The sequence below is a fragment of the Myxocyprinus asiaticus genome, chromosome 4 (assembly GCF_019703515.2).
Source record: "Myxocyprinus asiaticus isolate MX2 ecotype Aquarium Trade chromosome 4, UBuf_Myxa_2, whole genome shotgun sequence".
Taxonomy (NCBI): domain Eukaryota; kingdom Metazoa; phylum Chordata; class Actinopteri; order Cypriniformes; family Catostomidae; genus Myxocyprinus; species Myxocyprinus asiaticus.
In genome coordinates this window covers 3,510,953-3,533,344 of record NC_059347.1, presented here as the reverse complement: position 1 = coordinate 3,533,344, position 22,392 = coordinate 3,510,953, and positions in this window count along the sequence as shown.

The window sequence follows — 22,392 nt, the reverse complement described above, 5'->3', positions numbered from 1 at the left end:
CTTTTCCCTTTCTCTTTTTCCACTCCCTAAAAAAGAAGGGGGATTATCCGACTGGGCCGCCAGGTCTAGTTGGGGGGTGTCCCTCCCAAGGGGAAGACACCGCGGAGACCACATCTTGCCCAAAGAGAGGGGGGGATATTTAAGTGGAAGAAAATGGCACATGGTCTTTCCAACCATGTGGAGAGTCTTCAAGGTAGATCCTACCCAACGGGGGAGGAGTTACTAGAAACATGGAGACTGGGGCAGAGGGGCTCTGCCCTTGGAAGATGCAGTTTGCCAACAGGGAAACAAACTAGCGGAAGATATATATCGCATGGGGTTAGCCTTACAGAGAACCATCACATGCGGAGCACCTACCCCAGAACAGGACTCTTAGTTAGCATGTGTACTGGGCCGGCAGCGAGTCTCTCCGAAAACTCGACTGCCACAGGGCTCGAAGGAAGTCAAAGAGGGAACCAAGTTTGTGAACACTACTGGGAATTAATGGCGCACATCTTCAGCTCCAAGGGAGGTGGAAGGCGCTATGTGCAAGCGATACACCCGGCCAGCTATCCCGGGCTTATCCACTTGTCTTGCGTGCCACACCCTAAAAGGGGTGGTGGGAACCTTGGGCACATAGCCCGGTCAGGGTCTCAGGATCACGTGAGAGTAACCCGGACCGAACTCTAGGCATGTTTCGCTGACAGAGGATGCTTGCAGGTCACCTACCCTCTTGATGGAAGTGAGCGCAGTCAGGAGGGCAGTCTTCAAGGAGAGTGCCTTAAGCTCGGCTGACTACAAAGGCTCAAAGGGGGCTCTCTGTAGACCCTGAAGAACTACAGAGAGGTCCCATGAGGGAACAAGGCACGGTCTGGAGGGATTCAGCCTCCTGGTGCCTCTTAGGGACCTGATGATCAGGTCATGCTTCCCTAAGGACTTACCGTCGACTGTGTCGTGGTGTGCTGCTATGGTGACAACGTACACCTTTAAGGTGGAAGGGGACAGCCTCCCTTCCAACCTCTCCTGCAGGAAGGAAAGCACTGATCCGACTGCGCATCTCTGGGGGTCTTCGCGTTGGGAAGAACACCACTTAGTGAACAGATGCCACTTAAAGGCATACAGGCGCCTCGTAGAGGGGGCCCTAGCCTGATTGATCGTGTCAACCACCGCGGGTGGTAGACCGCTTAGGTCTTCCGCGTCCCATCCAGGGGAAAGACATGGAGATTCCAGAGGTCTGGGCGTGGGTGCCAGAGGGTGCCCCGTCCCTGAGAAAGAAGGCCCTTCCTCAGGGGAATTCGCCAGGGGGGAGCTGTCATGAGGAGCGTGAGGTCTGAGAACCACATCTGGGTAGGCCAGTAGGGTGCTACCAGGACGACCTGCTCCTCGTCCTCCCTGACCTTGCACAGGGTCTGTGCAAGCAGGCTCACTGGGGGAAATGCATATTAATAATAATAATAATAATTTTCTTTATTTATCACATTATACATTTGCACATATACAGTGAAATTCTTCTTTTTCACATATCCCAGCTAGGCTGGGGTCAGAGTGCAGGGTCAGCCATGATACAGCACCCCTGGAGCAGATAGGGTCAAGGGCCTTGCTCAAGGGTCCAACAGTGGCATCTTGGCGGTGCTGGGGCTTGAACCCCTGACCTTCTGATCAGTAACCCAGAGCCTTAACTGCTGAGCTACCACACTATTTGCATAGGCCAAGGGGCCAGCTGTGTGCCAGTGCGTCTATGCCGAGGGGAGCCTCGGTGAGGCGAACAGGTCCACCTGTGCTTGTCCGAATCGACTCCAAATCAGCTGGACCACCTGAGGGTGGAGTCTCCACTCTCCCCTGAGGGTAACCTGCCGTGACAGCACATCCGCTGTAGTGTTGAGGTTGCCCGGGATGTGAGTAGCTCACAGTGACTTGAAGTGCTGCTGACTCCAGAGGAGGAGATGGCAGGCGAGTTGTGACATACAGCGAGAGTGCAGACCGCCTTGGTGGTTGACATATCCTACCGTTGCCGTGCTGTCTGACCGAACTAACACATGCTTGCCCTGTATCAATGGCTGGAACCTCCGCAGGGCGAGCAGAATTGTCAACAACTTGAGGCAATTGATGTGCCAATGCAGTTGCGGGCCAGTCCAGAGGCCTGCAGCTGCGTGCCCATTGCAAACAGCACCCCAGCCTGTTTTGGAGGCATCTGTCATGACCACGATGTGCCTGGAGACCAGTTCTAAAGGAACACCTGCTCGTAGCAATGAAAGGTCGGTCCAAGGGCTGAAAAGATGGTGACAGACCGGCGTGATGGCCACGCGATGTGTCCCATGGCGCCATGCCCATCTCGGGACTCAAGTCTGGAGCCAGTGCTGAAGCGGCCTCATATACATCAACCCGAGCGGGGTGGCCACCGCCGAGGACGCCGTATGCCCCAGGAGCCTCTGAAAAAGTTTCAGTGGAACCGCTGTTTTTTGTTTGAATGCCTTCAAACAGGCCAGCACCGACTCGCCAGAATGCGTTTTTGCATCAGCATCTTGAACAGGAGTCTGTGTAAAGCCCAGTTCAGTACTCGCAGGTCCAAGATTGGCCACAACCCACCGCCTTTTTTTGGTACGATGAAGTAGGGGCTGTAAAACCCTTTCTTCATCTCAGCTTGAAGGACAGTGGCAGCGTTTTCGCCCTTGACCAAGGTGAAGTGAATACCGCTGAACCTGGGCGGGCGCCTGGTGAACTGAATCACGTAGCTGAGTCGGACGGTCCGGATCAGCCATCGCGATGGATTGGAAAGCGCAAGCCAAGCCTCCAAGTTCCGCACAAGGGTGACCAAGGGGACAACATCGTCGGACGTACCAGCAGGTGGGGCCTCACGGCGGGGTGGAGCGCGAGGTGCCACAGCACATCGTGGCCGTGCTGAGTCTAGGGACATCAAAGCACTTACCTGGCTCCTTGTGGCCATCCCCGGAACAGCCTGGGATGGGGGAGGAAGAGGCCTGTCCTCGTAACCCTTGGAGACTGCCACATCGGGGGCGGCTGTGTGCCACAGCTGGGCGCTCAGGGCTGGAAAGGCCACCGCTGGAGCGCCAATCTTGCAAGAAAAAGCCTGTGTGTGGCCATTGTCCACCCGAGAGACCACGCCATGACTTTCGTCGCTCGGAGAGTGAGGTCGGTCACCGAGCGCAGTTCCTGCATCAAATCTGGGGCAGAACTACCCTCGTGCAGTTCTTTCAGCGCCTTGGCTTGGTGGACTTGCAGGAGAGCCATGGCGTGCAGGGAAGAAGCGGCTTGTCCAGCAGCACTGTAGGCCTTAGCCGTCAGGGACGACATGAGCCTACAGGGCTTGGACGGGAGCTTAGGGCGTCCGCGCCAGCTGCGGGCACCGCAACGTTGCCATGGTCATGTTCTCGCAGTGAGAACATGAACCATCCACGAACGCTGCCTCCGTGTGGGTCGCGCCCAGACAAGAAAGACAGTGATCATGACCATCCGAAGTTGAGAGATAGCGACCGCAACCAGGAATAACACACAATCGGAAAGGTATCTTTAAAAAGACGCATCTTTAAAAAGACATTCTGTGTGTGCGCTCTTTTAGAGAAATATATACTCTTTTAGAGGGAAAAAGCTCTTTTAGAAAATATACTCTCTAGTTTTTCTGCCAAAGCACCCAGGGGCGTTCTCTGCAGTGCACCAGTGCAGAGGAGGGAGAAGCCGCTGAAATGCGCCGGCAGATCCAGCAGAGGTGTATGAACAGTAGTATTCAGCTCAATGAGCATGACCGTTCGGCTCCGAAGAGAAAATCTGAATGAGTGGTTGCATACCAGCTCCTTTTATACCCGTATGTCCGGGGGAGTGGCATGCAAATACCACTCGCCAATTTTCATTGGCCTTTTATCAAAGACCAGAGGTGTCTCGGGCTCCCAAGAGTGACCCCTAGTGTCACTACATCGACACAACGTCGAGTGAGTGACAGAAAGGGAACATTAAAGCATATGCCTGGCATAGTTAAGTAATCCTGCAAAAATTGCATTTTTTAATGAAGGTTGATTGCACTGTTTGTCTGTGATAATTTGTGATTCACATATTTGGGCTCAATCATAAACTAACTTTTTAACTAACCATGCATAATCTAGGTTGTTCCTACAATGCAGCAAGTTTTCATGCCTATTAGGGTTGTTCTTCATTCGGAAATGAACTAAGAACACCAGTTTAACCCCTGAATTTAAATGAATTTGAATTGACATAGAAAAGAGGATGTAGAATTTAAATTCAATGGAATATAATTAAAAGAAAATGAAATTCAAAGAAATGTATAACTGTTGTTAATTACATTTTTAATAGTATATTTGACTTTTCAGTACAACATGAAACATATTATCATATATGAGTATTTCCAGAAATATTACACTGTGGAAAATATCTCTTAGATCAAGCATAGCAGGAATTTGGAAAATTCTGAATTTTGACCAACCATGGTACCTATCACACAGTATATGACTTAGTAGGATAAATTATTAAACTCGGTTAAGTGGACATTTTGGTGAATTTTAAATCATTTCAATTCTTTGGTTTGAGAGGATGTTGCAATTTTTGCCATGATGCACAGTGCTATGCTCTAATAATAATAATAATAATAATAATAATAATAATAATAATAATAATAATAAATGAATAGAGCCATAAGCAGTAATTATCAGGGTCCAAGCAGTTTGGAAAAGTGAAGAGAATTACCAAAATTGCCAAATTTGAAAGAACATATCTGTCAGGGGCACCGTAATTGCATTATTAAATACTCTAGTTACTTTGTAGGTATGGGATGACATACTTTAAGGATTTTAAACCTAAAATCACCCTAGTGGACAAAGCATTCTTGATGAAACTGTTGCAGAGTTATACATGGTTTTTAGTTGTTGCGCACCCTATGGGCAGAATTTGGCATGTATCCTCAAAATGTATTTGTTTCAAAGTTCCCCAAGGTTCATTAATTTCAGACTTAATATAGGTTGAGAAGATATAGGTCAATAAGTGAATTTGGGACAAGGACAAAAAAAAAAAAAAAAAAGCATTGGCTTATATTTTTTCTACGATTTGATGAATCAAAATTATTCTGACTCCTTTTTGTCATGAGGGTTTGTAGATGATATATGCCAAATTTAGTGTGAATCAGACCATTGGTCTAGGAGGGACAAATAAATAAATAAATAAATAAATAAAAAATGTTGTAACAATTATATATATTCTATAGTGGAATCTGAGATATAGAGACATTAGAGGAACAAAATTAAATAATTTTTAGTCCATACAGTTGCGAAGATATGTGTGTGCGCCTGGGAAGTGGGGCCATCCTGCCAAACGCGATGTCTAGGAATTATGTTTTTTGCTGCCCAGACAGAAAAAAAAGAAGAAGGAGAAGAAGAAGAAGAAGAAATCAGTACAAATACAGCAGGGTTGCAGCACCTTTGGTATTCCCAGGTGTTTCTTAATTTTTCCCCTTTGTCTAATTGAAATCTTTTACTTGAAACATGTTTTCCTGGGAATATTGTTTTAATTTGTGATTACATTTTGAATTTCTTATTTATAATAATTTCCACACTGTTAATATTTTTTAATATCCTTAAGGAAGTAACATTATTATTCTGTTGGAAAACAACAGCACATACATATTTTAAAAAGTGATTCAAGTGTCAAGTAAATTTGATAAAAAAAAAAAAAAAAAAAAAAAAATGTACATGAAATTTACAAATATTACCTATATTTTATATTTGAAATTATGGCTTTGCATTGTATAAAAGATATTGGGTACATTTAACTTATACATTTAAGAGAGAAGACTACTTTATTTTGGGAAAATGTTTGCAATTTTGATGTTTAATTTATGGAAACCAATTGAAATAATAAAATTAAGAAAGAATACTAATAATTACGGGAACATTTTGTGGTTTAATTTACAGACACCAATTCAATTAATAAAATAGGGAGAAGACAACATTATTTTGGGAAATTTTAGCAATTTTTTGGTTTGATTTACGGGCACCAATTCATTTGCAAGTGAACAACTGTTGATTTGACGACATTTTGGCAGAATGGTCGACACGTGTACACACTAAAAGGTAAGCCTTAATAATTTGTCATTTCCTTTTATTTCTTAATTGTCTCGTTAAAGGTTGACCAAGGGCACGTTCAGCACCGACAAAACATAGCAAAACATTTATTTAAATGGAAATGGTGGTGCGTTGAATACCCTGTTGTGATACGCTAGCGTTGCAACTATGGCAGCTGAGAAGGCCATTCTTTGCGTTCTTTTCGAAGAATCTTCTGAGCCTGATGAAATCGGTTTAAATACAAGTTTAATACTATCAAATCAAATCAAATCACTTTATTGTCACTCAACCATATACACAATTGCAACAGTGGGTGAAAGTCTTGGGTGCAGTTCCGAGCAACATAGCAGTCATGGCAGCGATGAGACATATACCAATTTACAATAAACATCAGATTTTACACAACACAATTTATATATCTAATATACACAATTACACACACAACACAATATACAAATAATAATATACAATGTACAGTATACAGTACACACAATATAGAATACACAGTATACAATAAAAAATAGTATATATAAAATATACAGTAGGTTGTATGTGCTGTACTGACATTCAGGCTGTCGGTTGATAGTCAGTTGCCAGTGTGTGGTTAAGAGAGAATATAATTTATAACAGTCCAGTGTGAGATCAATAAAGTGCAGTGCTGATGTATATTGATCGTGAGAGATCAAGAGTTCAAAAGTCTGATTGCTTGGGGGAAGAAACTGTCATGGAGTCGGCTGGTGCAGGTCATGATGCTGCGATACCGCCTGCCTGATGGTAGCAGTGAGAACAGCCCATGGCTCGGGTGGCTGGAGACTCTGATGATCCTCCATGCTTTTTTCACACACCGCCTGGTGTAGATGTCCTGGAGGGAGGAAACTCACCTCCAATGATGTGTCGGGCAGTTCGCACCACCCTTTGCAGGGCTTTGCGGTCGAGGGCAGTGCTGTTTCAATACCAGGCGGTGATGCAGCCAGTCAGGATGCTCTCTATAGTGCAGGTGTAGAACCGTGTGAGGATGTGGCGGTTCATTCCAAACTTCCTCAGCTGTCTTAGGAAGAAGAGGTGCTGGTGGGCCTTCTTCATGGCCTCAGTGTGGACGGGACGGTGTGCTATTGCAGAACCAGTGTCCAAAATTGTTTGTCTATCATAGACAATAAGGCAGACAACATCCAAGACAAAAAAACATAAGAATTGTAGATAATACAAACAAAAAATTGCAATATTGGGTCGGAGCTCGTAACGCAACAGCCATACTCGGCGCCATCTTGAAGAACATGCTACAAAATACGCTCTATGTTACAGTCACTGCCCTTGCCGTCCAGAATAGCAGAGAACACCCCAATCGAGTGAATGGATATGTGGAAACTGTGGTTCCTAATTATGGTGATCCAACATTTGCCTCGCATTTCAGGATGACAAGGCAAACATTTCTTCTAATGTCTTCAGTTGTTGCATACACCAAGCTGCAGTGGACACATTTGTAAAGGACTTTAGTTGGATCCATTGTGCGCACTGCCTTTTTAATACGGCTGGGTTTATATACACGTCGCTGCTGATTGGGTAACACCTCTGACACACCCACCAAACAAAAGAAAACGTACCTCAAAGCCCCTGGTCTAAAGTGGTTGTTAAAGACTAGAAAATGAATTAACCTGATGAAGCTTTATGGATGAGCAAAACTGCCTAAATTAAAAAATACATTATCAAATAAATGTAAAAATAATAATTATTTTCAAATGTGACAAATGAGTATTTATACTTTTATTTTCTTATTTATGTATTATTTTATTTATTTATTCCCATATTTATTTCCACATGTATGTATTTCCTTTATTTATTTTACAATTTACATCCACACCCATCTGTGGCTATATTTCAAGTCCGTAGACTCACATTTCCTTTTGTCAACCACAAGATGTCACTGTGGCCTCCAAGCTTCACTCTGGAGCACTCAGCTCAATTGCTATGTCTGAGGGAGAAAACACACCCCCTCATTAGCATACAGAAAGAAATTTGGAAATATAAAAATGTGGAAATATATACATGTATAAATAAATAGATTTAGAAATAATTAAATGCATAAATAATGAGGAAATACACACATTTGGAAATTAATGTGTAAATAAATACAATAATACATTTTTTTTTTTTTTACATTTATTTACAAATATTTATTTTTAATTTAGGCAGTTTTGGTCTTCTATAGAAGCTGACTGTTGTGTATGGATTGATGCATGTTTTTCTCAGGCATTGTATGCAGTCAAGCATTTATTTATTTGTAACAAGTTCGTAATCTGAGCAATGGAGGAGTCATGAGGCAGCGAACTATCAACGTGAGTATTTTATTAATCTTCTGCGTCACTCACAAAACCTTAAACAAAAAGGGCCCTTAGTGGCTAAGTATACATACATACAAACAAACAAACCAACCAACAAACAAACAAACAAACAAACAAATCATAATTCTGTCACACATGCAGGAACAGTCTCTTTCTTGTCTCTCTCTGCATACTGATGCGTCCGTCTGCCTTTTCAGGTCTCCCTCCACCATCACTATAACAAGACACAGGTGTTAGAGATGATGATAGCCCAGGTGATAAGCCTTACCACTCTCCCTCTCCCGCAGACAGATACACAACCATGACCCCATCCCCACATAATTTAAAAAGGAAGAAATTATCATGTTTTATTTTGGTTAGGAAAGGCGCAGCCCTGTATTTCAGGGATATTTTGCAGAAGTACAAATAAAACAACTACGAGAATGGATCTTTTTAATTAAAGAGAATAATACTGTGTATCATTTCAATTACCAGGTCTCAATTTCTTCAAATAATATCAAGTTTAATATTTTCTGCATAATTAATCAGCACAGCTAAATACATTTTCTAATTATGTATGACTGCAAAATAAATGCAGCAGAAACACCAACATCACTCTGTGTGTGCGAACTTACGGTAAACACTGTAAACTGTAATGAAAACTAATCTAAACTACTAATAACTTAACGGGGGTTGTCCCGACTTTTTGTCACGGTCATCTGGTCACCTTAAGTGACGCGAGCAACATGCGCTTCAACTAATGACTGTGTGCTTGTTGAGGTATTTTTGTGTTAATTATGCAAGTTGGGTGTAATGAAACAATAAACATGGCTAGCTGGCCTGTAACATCACAATATTTGGATGAACATTTCCAACTAACTTGTTAACTTGTGTGACCCAAGATGAAAATGGGTAACGGGTAACATGATTATTACACTTTAGGGATGGGCAGATCGATACTAAAGTACTGATACTTCTGATACTAATGTGGTATCAAGAATATCGATCCTCACATAAAAAATATTGATTGTGAAGGTTTTTTTAACTAGTGATCTTATTATTTAGATAAAATTAATATTAATGCATCTTATTATGCATCTGCACTGCCAAGGACCCCTCTGTCAAGCTCCTGAAGTTTGTAGATGACACTACTGTCATCGGCCTCATCCGAGATGATGATGAGTCTGCATACAGAAGGCAGGTTGACCAGCTGGCTCACTGATGTAGTCAAAACAACCTGGAGCTGAACAAGCTTAAAATGGTGGAGGTGACTGTGGACTTTAGGAGGAACACCCCGACACTGACCCCCCTCACCATTCTGAACAGCACTGTGGCAGCAGTGGAGTCATTCAGGTTCCTGGGCACTACCATCTCACCGGACCTGAAGTGGGAGACACGCATTGACTCCATTGTGAAAAAGGCCCAGCAGAGGTTGTACTTCCTTTGCCAGTTGAGAAAGTTCAACCTGCCACAGGCACTGCTGATACAGTTCTACTCAGCGGACATTGAGTCTGTCCTCTGCACTTCAGTAACTGTCTGGTTTGGTGCAGCTATGAAATCAGATATAAGAAGACTACAAAGGACTGTTCAGACTGCTGAGAGGATTATTGGTTGCCCCCTGCCCTCCCTTCAAGAACTGTACACTTCCAGAGTGAGAAAAAGGGCTGGAAAAATCACTCTGGACCCCACTCACCCAGCCCACTACCTTTTTGAACTGTTGCCTTCTGGCAGGCGCTACAGAGAACTGAGCACCAGAACCGTCAGACACAGGAACAGTTTTTTCCCTCAGGCTATCCATCTCATGAACAGTTAAAACTACCCCATTGAGCAATAATTATGTGCAATACACAGCTTAATCTATTTATATTTATCCAACATACCCTAACTCTTCTGCCATTACATTCCCTTGCTTTTGTATGTAACAGATTTGTATTTGTATTTGTATATTGTACATTGTATAATATATATATATATATATATATATATATATATATATATATATATATATATATATTCTCCTATTGTGTATTTCTATAAATAATTTCTATTCACTTTTTATTTTTATTCTATTTTTTATTTGTTTATTATTATCTCTGTCTTGTTGCTGTATTGTTTGTTCACTGGAACCTTCTGTCACCAAGACGTATGTGTGAGCATACTTGGCAATAAAGCTTATTCTCATAAGCTTCGAAGTGGGAAAAAAAGAATAATATTAGCAAATAGTTGCATGGCACCAGAACTATTTTTTTTTTCCACTCATCTTGACGTGCCAGAAATGCTAAAATACACTACCAGTCACAGACAGCACTCACCCTTTCAGTCCAATCCATGGTCCAGTTCTGGAGGAGCACGCATGTTTAAGCTTGTCTGGACATAGTTCAGTTACACTCTTCTCCAAAACATGAACCAGTATGGAGATGGAATTGTTTCATGTTAACAGACAAATGGAATGAGTTTCACAAATAGAAAGTTGGTTCACAAATAAAATGAATGAGATCCACAAATAAATGTAAGGAGTTTCACAAAAATGAAATTAATTCACAAATAAAAAGAATGAGATTTATAAATATATTTGAGGGATGTTTCACAAAAATAAAGTGAATTCTTAAATAAATAAAATGAGATTTGCATATAAACAATTGTTTACAAATATAGTTTTTAACTCACAAACACAACTCTGTCCAGCATTCATTTGTGAATCGTGCACATTTATTTGTGGATCGCTTCCTGTGAGTTTGCGGATTGATACACAAATTTGTTGATTTTGAGACAAATCTAGCGTCAAGATGTGCACACAAATCTACAAATAGGTAGACTCCACCCATCGTCTACTCAAGCCAATCAGATAACAGCCACATTACTTAGACCAAACGTAGCACATTCTATCTTCAACCAATCATGCTTTATTTTACTATCAGGGTCACAGAACTCTCATCAGCAAGCACAAAGAGATAAGCTCCAAGGCCGCAAACTTTTAAAGAAATGGACGTCATCAGAGGAATACTATGACTTAAGGTTCGTATAATTTTCTCTTGGTTATAAACATGTATCGTCTTGTTAAATGTTGACAGCTGAAAATTGCCCATTTGTAGAGTGTCCTGATCGTTAGCTTTATAGCTAACCTGGCTGACTGTATGAGTCTGCTATTTTAATTTTAACCAAGTTTCTTGACTGAAATGTGTTGTCAAAATCTTTACTCTTAATGTTACATGGCAGATCCAAACAGACACACTACTAGGCACTACAAAAGATCAGTAGTAGTACAGATAGTGTCTTTATAAAACATGAATCATATTAGATGATCTTAGGAGCACAAACCATAAATGAATACTCTATATTACACAGTGTCCAAGATCTGCTATGGCATTAATTTGGTTTCACATTATGTTAATGTATTTAAAAAATAAATAATTTAATTGAAGTAATATTTCAAAGGATTTATATTTTTAGCACTTAGTGTTATGGCAGACCAGTCCAATGTTACTCACAATAAAAAATGTTAACCCTGTAAAACAATGCACGTTTCACTTATTTACTCAGGAAGTATATGGGCTGTGAGACACAGGAGGACAACAACAACAACAATAATAATAATAATAATAATAATAATAATAATAATAATAATAAAAGAGTTGTGAGGATACTGGAGAACTGGTGCTCTCTGCTCCACATCAAAAAATGATGGAAACAGTTGTGTGACTTTTGTGCTACTAGTGGTTAAGACATCACATGGCCCAATCTTGTTTTTTGTAACATGTTCGTTTCTATACAGTAATGGACTTGTTTTTAACATGTAACTGTTATATTTTCCAATCATTTGTGCAGAATGCTCTTACCCTGACTATGAGTATCCGTCCCAGACAACTGCTACAACGTGGCAATGAGGATGTTCATGTACAAGAAAATCGAGCAAAATGCAAGCACTCCAATTGTAATGTTCAATTCCAGTGTTTGTGTGTGTAAATACAAGTACTCAGATTTATTGTCTTTTGTAGTTACATGCATGACAACTTGTAATTTGTAACCAAACAAATCATACCTCTTAGCCAACTGACTTGCTTTAACATGTTAAAAACAGACACTCTTTAAAACCTATTTACCTCAAAATGACTTGATAGAAAAGATTTGAAGAAACAAAAAAATACAGGTTTTAACAAATAAAAAACATGAGGGTGAGTTAATGGCAGAATTTTCATTTTTAAGTAAGTCAACCCAAAGACAATGTTATGGATTATTTACATTTTGTATTGCACTTTAATTTCAAGACATGACATTGTAACTTAAAAGAAATATGACATAACAGAAAAATAAACAAACTCATATTACACATTTTAAATGGTGTCCTTTATTGGAGCTGGAACCACTGAGTTTTGGAGCAGGTGAGTCAAATGCTCAAAGCTGATGGGCAGTACACAGGGGAAACTTCTGAAAATGATGCCAACGAGTCAATTATTACTGTCAGAACATGATGCTGTAATGTAGAGTTACTTTTTTTTTACTATTAAGGGGTTTAGAAAGGGACCCCATAATAGTACTTCCAAAAACATTCACACAAAAGTGCTAAAATGCAAAGTTCTAATAAATATTACCTTACAACTGCTTTTATTAAATACATTAACATAATGTGAAACCAAATTATTGGCATAGGAAATTTTGTACACTATGTAATATAGAGTATTAATTTATGGTTTGTGCTCCTATAAGATCATAATCTAACATGATTCATGATTTATAAAGACACTATCTGTACTACTGATCTTTTGTAGTGCCTAGTAGTGTGTCTGTTTGGATCTGCCATGTAACATTAAGAGTAAAGGTTGTGACGACACATTTCAGTCAAGAAACTTGGTTAAAATTAAAATAGCAGACTCATACAGTCAGCCAGGTTAGCTATAAAGCTAATGATCAGGACACTCTACAAATGGGCAATTTTCAGCTGTCAACATTTAACAAGACGATACACGTTTATAACCAAGAGAAAATTATACGAACCTTAAGTCACAGTATTCCTCTGATGACGTCCATTTCTTTAAAAGTTTGCGGCCTTGGAGCTTATCAGTATGTGCTTGATTCTATGCTCATGAGAGCACTGTGACTCTGGTCCCGCCCTGATAGTAAAACAAAGCATGATTGGTTGAAGATAGAGCGTGCTACAATTTGTCAGTAATGTGGCCATTATCTGACTGGCTTGAGTAGATGATGGGTGGAGTCTACCTATTTGTAGAGTTGTTTGCACATCTTAATGCTAGATTTGTTTCAAAATTGACAAATGTGTGTGGTGATCCGCAAATGCACAGGAAGCGATCCACAAATAAATGTGCGCGATACACAAATGAATGCTGGACAGAGTTGTGTTTGTTAGTTAAAAACTATATTTGTAATAACATTTCTTTATTTTTTTTTTATTTGCAAATCTCATTTTATTTATTTGTGAATTCACTTTATTTTTGTGAAACTCCTAACATATATTTATAAATCTCATTCATTTTATTTGTGAATTAATTTCATTTTTGTGAAACTCCTTACATTTATTTGTGGATCTCATCCATTTTATTTGTGAACCAACTTTTAATTTATAAATCTCTTTCCATTTGTATGTTAATATGAAACAAAAATAACCCCATAAACCAGCAACTTTTGGGCGAGCACATTTTATCGCATCTTATTCACTCAAATGTATTTATGCAAATTGCTTAGCTGCTGGGTGCAGTCAAAACTGCAGACTTAAAAAAGCTGTTACAGAAGTGATGTCAGCTCATATGCACAAACTTTTTTCAGAAGAGGCAAAACGATGATGAAAACCGAACCTTCAAAGAATATATATATATATATATATATATATATATATATATATATATATATATATATATATATATATATTATGCTTTTATTCTCCATTCTTTTCTGTAGTGCTCGTAAAAAGATTATGTGAATTGTCATTGAAATTGCCTATGCATATATCCTACCAGTGTTTAGTTCTACATCGTTTTCAATCCTGAACATCATCAAATCAGTTTGTTCACCATTTCTAATGATTATTATCTGCACAAGTATCTGGCTCCTGTGTGCAAATTAATGTGTGCAGGATAAGGAAGGCAAATTTTGCCCTCATTGAATTGGAGGATAATAAAAATGTAAAAAAGGAAAAACAGACATAATGCTCTTTTTAAGTTTTAGGCTACATTTATTTTGTGTAAAAAAAAAAAATAGTTCTACATTAGATTGCCATTGTTCTCTTATGTGTGTTAATATTGATAAAGATACAGACTTTAGCAGATCTAAATATTCTTTCTCATTTTTCATAATCAATAACCCTACTTTGTATGTTTTTATTTTCAAAGTAAAGTTAATCAAAACCTGTTTGTTATTTGAGGATGTGAGATCATATTTGTTCTTCAGCCAGATCTAAAGAAGGAATTTATGGCCAGACCTTGAAAATTTTATTTAAATACCTCTTTTAACGTAATTAAATACTATTTTAATGTAAATAAACACATTATGAACCATTTTGTTTTTACATGTTGACATGTTAGTTACAATAAAATTGTTAGGTAAGATAAATATGAATAAAAATGTTTGGCCCCAGTTCAGTTAATAAATCCCCAAGATTATTTACTTATTTTTAAATAAACGTGTTGTGAACAAAAACAGCCTCAGAGTATATTTTATCTCCCTGTGTGTATTTTAATTAAACTATGTATTTTTTTCCTTTCTTTTTTTTTTTTTTTCTTCAAACAGTTTGTTTAGTGTAATGTACACTGCTTACTGTTTGATAGAATAAATACAGCACTTAACCGTAGCGGTGTGTGTGTTTGGGTTTTATATATTGTTGGGTTATTGTACAAGTTATTGATCTGCCTAAATATATCTAAATTCATATATAAATGCTTTGAGTGGGAATAATATTTAAAATATAAATTGATAAAGCATTAAAAAATTGCATCGTGTAAAAATCATTTAAAGTGTTTTAAGGTGGTAAAATGTTACTTTTATAATTTTTAAGCTTATAAAAATTACTAAATTAGCTTAATATCATTAGAAGAATAAAAAGCATCAAATCTGACTGGATGAGAGATGCTCCATGAGTTCTGATGTCTCAGAACATCAGCAGTCATACACTTCACTGTTTGTATCACTCCACTTGTGTTCATGCCGTTCTGAACTAAACTGTAAGAGCAGTGCAGATGTGTAAAAGAGCTAGATGTGTCTTTTTTTTCTCCTGTGACATTAAAGGTTTTAATCAGCAGGTGGCGACAAAATACATTTGTTATGTGTTATGAGCCAGTAAAGTTTGACGTGCATTGAGTCAGTCAGCGAGCAGCTTCTTTGAAGTTATCGTCTCTCACTCCATGTTCGCTCAGATTACTACTATACTACACCTGGGCTGAGCTGAGCTTCAGCTTTAAGGTCTATCACAGCTGAGAGACACATACAACGGAGTACTAATCACACATACTCAGGGTGCTTACCTGATACCGGAGTTTCCTCGTTGTGAGATGCAGCATTATACTTTGGGTTAGGGGTTTGTTCAAATCACAAACCCTTAATATGATGAGCTGTACTAATAGTGATTCTTGCCCTGGAAAACACCACTAATTACAGAGGACTTGCATGTGAACATACCATCTGATGACTGTACACACATTTTCAAGGACAGGATAAAAGCAAATGTATATTTGTTAGCCTAATGATCAGGGCAATATACAGACACATTGAAAGTTGGTGTTTGTCAAACACAGGATGGCAGTAATAAACCACACAACTGGTCAAGAGTTTGAATTTATAAGACATTTTCACAAATAAAGAGGCAGCTTTTTGAGGGAAAACTCACCATACAAAATGATCAACTCACAGTTAAACCCAAGATGATCGCATAGTAAAAAAAGTAACTCTACATGCATTTATTGAAAACATACTGTAGCAAATACAATTCACTGCAGTTTCCAGGTGAAATGTCCACTAGTAGTGCTTAAAGGTGTATGGCATTTATTTACATTGAGACAAATCAAACCAATACAAATCAACACCTGTTCACATTGAAGCCATGTACAGTACCTTTCTTAATCCCAGCTTACTCTAACTCTAGCCCTATATCATAATCAGAATAAACAATTTGAGTAGAGCTGCATGAGTATTTACTTTCTACAAATAGAGCAAGGTAGAGCAATTCCTAAAAATAGAAGTCATAAATCTTTAAGCATCACCAGTGGATGTCTCACCTGGAAATTGCAGTAAATTGTACCTGCAGTAACATATTTCAACCATTGTTAAAATGATTCTAAGTTAGTCAAGAAACTCTGCATGGCTGATAGGTCCTTTGAACATGTTATCTGTTAGCCAGTGAACTTGCGTACTCTCCTTTTGTCTAACATATAAATCGGTATACCATATAAACCATATAATGGTTGTTTGCAAGTAAGCTGGTTTCACAGCAGTGGGCTACAAGATTTTTATTTCTTTTTCGCTGCAACCCTCCTCCTCCCCAGCACCATAGGTCTAATCTTCTTCATTAGATAGATTTTTCACCAATAAAATACTCTCTAGAATGCTGTGAGCAAATGTGCGATGTAAACAAAAAGCTACTGGCCATTTAAAAAAAGGGATGAGCCTTGTGATTTGTCTCAGCCAAACTTCCTGTTTCAACAGGAAATACAGCACAGAACAGAAAACTGCGCCCAGCAAACAATTTCATGAGGTATTTAAAAGAAGGCAGCTGTCTTTAGAATATGTATGCTGAGCAAATCAACTGATGGAGAACAGAAGATGATGAGGCTATAGTTACAAAAGCAACTGAATTACACATTATTACAATATTTTTAAACTACTATTAAATTATATTTAATGCTTTATGGACTCAGTGTCACTAATCTATTCCATTCATTTCATTTGCACTGGTAAAACATAAGTTCATTAATTTAATGAAATACCTGATTTGCTCTCATTTAATGAAACCGTGAGCTTGTTAACCTACTTGATGTTGTTATTGTAAGAATAAAGTGTGATTTTTCTATAAACAGCTATTACATGAATTGTACTTGTCGCAATCTACAAGTTTGTGCTGAAATTTTAAGCTCCATCATTATCTCTTTTTTTTCTTTTCTCAAGGACTGCAGCTTTTAACACTCCAGCACAATAGGTTTGACTAAATAAAGTTCAGGTGAAGCAGTGGCAAGGTGGCTCAGTGGGTAGCACTGTCACCTCACAGCAAGAAGTTCTGATCCGGCTCAATTGGGCCTTTCTGTGTGGAGTTTGCATGTTCTCTCCGTGTTCGCGTGGGTTTCCACCGGGTGCTCCGGTTTCCCCCACAGTCCAAAAGACATGCAGGTTAAGTTAATTAGAGACCCTAAGTTACCCATAGGTGTGAGTGAGAGTGTGAATGTGTGTGTGTGTGTTGCTCTGTGATGAACTGGCCACCTGTCCATGGTGTTTCCATGCCTTCAGCCCGAGACAGCTGGGATAGGCTCCAGCACTACCCTTAAATAGGACAATCAGCTATAGAAGATGGATGGAAGTTCAGGTGAGGTCAGATTGGGAGCGCAAATGAGAAGAAAGCTTACCGCATCTAAAACTCAGTTTGCATATTTCACAGACTGTTTAGGATATCCAACCTTATCTGCAATTCTCAGCACAGTATAGGAAGCACAGTTTTTAAGGCTGGAAGGCTCATGTAGCATTATATATATATAGCTCTGGAAAGTTTCAGTTTCTCTGGATGTACTATTTATAGGTATGTGTTTGAGTAAGATGAACATTTTTGTTTTATTCTATAAAGGACTGACAACATTTCTTCCAAATTCCAAATAAAAATATTGTAATTTAGAGCATTTCTTTGCAGAAAATGACAACTGGTCAAAATAACAAAAAAGATGCAGTGTTTTCAGACCTCGAATAATGCAAAGAAAACAAGGTCATATTCATTTTTAAACACAATACTAATGTTTTAACTTAGAAAGAGTTCAGAAATCAATATTTGGTGGAATAACCCGATTTTCAATCACAACTTTCATGCGTCTTGGCATGCTCTCTACCAGTCTTTCACTTTGCTGTTGAGTGACTTTATACCACTTCTGGTGCAAAAATTCAGCTTTGTTTGATGGCTTGTGACCATCCATCTTCCTCTTGATCACATTCCAGAGGTTTTAAATGGGGTTTAGGTCTGGAGATTGGGCTGGCCATGACAGGGTCTTGATCCGTTGGTCCTCCATCCACACCTTGATTGACCTGGCTGTGTGGCATGGAGCATTGTCCTGCTGGAAAAAAAACAATCCTCAGAGTTGGGGAACATTGTCAGAGCAGAAAGAAGCAAGTTTTCTTCCAGGATAACCTTGTACATGGCTTGATTCATGCGTCCTTCACAAAGACGAATCTGCCCGATTCCAGCCTTGCTGAAGCACCTCCAGATCATCACCAATCCTCCACCAAATTTCACAGTCAGTACGAGACACTGTGGCTTGCAGGCCTCTCCAGGTGGATCGGTGATGGTCTGGGGGTGCTTTAGCAACACATATATTTTGGATATTTTACCTGTTTTGTTGCAAAAACAGTTTTGAGCTTAGTTAATTGTTTCTCTGTTTGGGAGCAACATCGTAGAGACCAAACACAAAGGACCCTCTTCAGTCACACCCTTTGATTGTGATGACACCTTTTATTTAACAGCATAAATCTTGCAAACTTTTTTATATTTTAATTTGTTTTGATTATTTAGTGCAAATGTATAATATTATACTGTTATATTTTCCTAGCATGCATTTGAAATACATAGATAAATACATAAACACTGCATTGATAGGGTTTCTAATCCATATGGTGAGAGAGTAGCAGTACTCTCTTCTGACTGCTGTAATCCACCCCTCTCTGTTTTTATTTTTTATTGTATTTTTTATTTATTTATTTATTCTCTCTTTTGGAAAGTTGTGGAAATGTAACAGTGGGCTTTTTCTTTTGCAGTTGTAGCAAAATATATTTTGCATATTATAGAAAAAAATATTTTTTGCTGTAGTCTCCCATTCACCGCTATAGAACTTTACCATGCTATAATTTACTTTCATGTTCCAAACTCAGAAATGTGACAATGGTCCACAGTCTGTGCTTCCCTCCTCAACTGCTGCTGGTCTTCTGAAGTCATACGATATCTTTGTGTGAGGAAAGTTTGAATTTGTTATCCACTGATAATCTTTCCCTTTGCCAAAACTCACAAATTGTATTTGTATTTCTGCATATTCCAATTTGGTGCAAGGTGAAAAGTTTGAATATGTGGAAGCGCAAATGAGATTTGAGAACTGCAGCGGAAGGGAAGATTATCAGAGAAAACTTAAATTTGGGTCTATTCCTCACCTAAAGCCATCATATGACTTCAGAAGAATTCTGCCTTGTTTCATAGATTCTCATTGCTATACCTACATTTTTACTAAATTATTTTTATGTGGCTTATTGTACATATTTCAGTAGTTTTCTGATGAAATGAACAATAGAGGCGCTACAACACAATGCTATTTTATGATATTTAAACACTTTAACATTTGCATTACATTATCATCTAAATTTACAAGTTTGTTCGTGTGTGATCAAATTGCACAATAACTCAACTGATAGAGCGTTGCACTTGTGATATAAAGGAACACGTTATGAATCCTGAAGAGCAAGTGAATCGACGCGTGAGCCGTAAGTGTCTCAGAAGCAGCACAAAATTATGTGGTTGCTTTAGAAATTGGATTTTTTTTTTATCTCTTTTTCACACTATTGGTTAGGTTTAAGGTTTAGGGTAGGGAGGTAGTGTTTTTTTTTTTTTTTTTTTATAAAACTTGTTAGAGCATCAACATTAAAAACATTGTACCATGTAGAGTGTCATGCCTGAACTTTAATAATTTCCAAATGTAGCTATCGGCACCAATTTATCTGCAAAACGCATATATTGGTCAACCTTTAGTTGTAATGATTCAATTTTCAGACTAGGTTATTAGTTGATAACATGTTCTTGCAGCTCACACAAGTGTAGATATTTACAGTTCATATTTAATAAAGAAAGGTCCTTCTTAGAGATTCAAATACTGTTCTCATAAATCTATATGTCTTTTGTTCACTCAGAAGGGGCTCTCAACCACTCAAGATGACATTTATCAGAACAAAGCAGACCTTGTTCTTAGCTATGTTGGTTCACTTCTCATAAGTTAGAACCTTAATAAGATATCAACCTAATAAAATGAGTAGCCAACCCAAGACCTGTCTGTTCACACTCAGCGGAATCGAGAACTCGAATGCTTAATGCCTCTTTTGTGGAAGGATTGCCAACCAAGCAGAGAGGCATTTCCAGCACCTCCAGATAGGAAGTCTAATAAATGTAGATGGGGAAAATATGCCAGACATTAATACCAAGAATGGCACGGTAACAGAACTTTAGTGCATGCAATCAGTCCCTTCTAAAAGTTTGCAAATGTATGTCACGGTCGCGTACATCATCCCAGGTGTTTGGTGCTCCTTTATAATTTAGCTTCTACTGTAAAAACCTCTTGCACAATAGACCTCCACGGACATGAACCTAGAGATTTTGACAGATGGAGAAAGACAGAGTGTCTCTCGGTTGGCCTTCAATTGGAGCTGTCCTCATCTAAATTGCACATAATTGTCAGTTTTAAGTGCTCAAATGCAGGCTGGATGGTTGTGTTCAAGTTCCATGCCACAGTAAAAGGGTTTTGGGATATACAACACTTGTTAGCTTTCATGTTTGCTTATTGTAATCTGTCAATGCAATGTTAGAATGATTTTCTAAATGTCTCATATCTAGTTTTATTTAAAGCTACACACAATTTTACATTATAGGTTAAAAGGAATAGTTCATCCAAAACAGAAAATTCCTTAATAAAATGTTATTCACTCTCAACTTGCTCCAAACTGTAGCTTTTGTAGTTATTTTTTTATTTTTTTTTACCATGGAACACAAAATGAGGAGGTGAAATGTCCACTGTGTGGCACTTGAATATTCTACAAATAGATGCATAAGGTGTGTAAGGTTAATGCTCTATCAAGTTTTAAATCAACAAAACCTACCTCCCAACCCTAAACCTTAAACCGACACCTAACTGATAGTGTCAGAAAAAGCGAATGTAAAATGAAAAACACAATCGCTGAAGCAACCACTTCATTTTCGTGGTGCTTCTATGTGCTTTCAGCTCACGTGTCAACTCGCATGCTCTTCAGGACACAAGACTTGCAAAATAGTTCAAAATTTTTATTTTATATGTTGTTGTTGTTTTTATTTTTGTTTTTTTGGCTGACCTGGCCACTGTGACTGTTGCTGACAAGATATCTGTAAAGATTGTTCAAAAGTTCTTGTTTTGTGTTCCACAGCAACAATAACATTATACAGGTTTTGAAGAACATGAGGGTAAGTAAATTGTGACAGAACATTCATTTTAAGGATTAACTAGTCCTTTAACAGAAAACAAAGATGAGGATATTTGATTAATTCTACACCTTCTTGTCTTGCTTTGTTTGTGGATATTATGCCTGACTGCACAATGTTCTCTCCGTCACTAAAAAAACAAACAAACAAACAAAAAAAACAGTGTGTTTACTTTATGAATATTTAGCTCATTAATGATTAAAGATTCCAACCGAAACACGTCATGGGCATGCACACAGTCTGTGCTGCCATCCAATTACTCAAAGAAACAAGAGGTTAGGAACACAAGCCAAACAACATTCCTAGTACCAGCGGAAGTGCATTATTTTCCTTTTTTTCTGTTTGCTTCAGAGTGAACGGGCTAAATACCTAAGGCTGCGAAAAGAGGACACGACACTCAAATTTTTGGCAAGAGCGACTGGCAGTGGCTACACAGCTAAGGATGGCTGCCCATTGCTTCTGGTTGCTGGGAAAGAAACATCACTGGGCCGGAGGGCTGATGCCACCCTGACGAGCAAATGGGACTGCCAGGAAGATATATTGACTTTCACACATGTGCAAATATTTGCATGCTGATCAATGGAGAAACGAGTCAACAGTGGTTGCTTTGAAT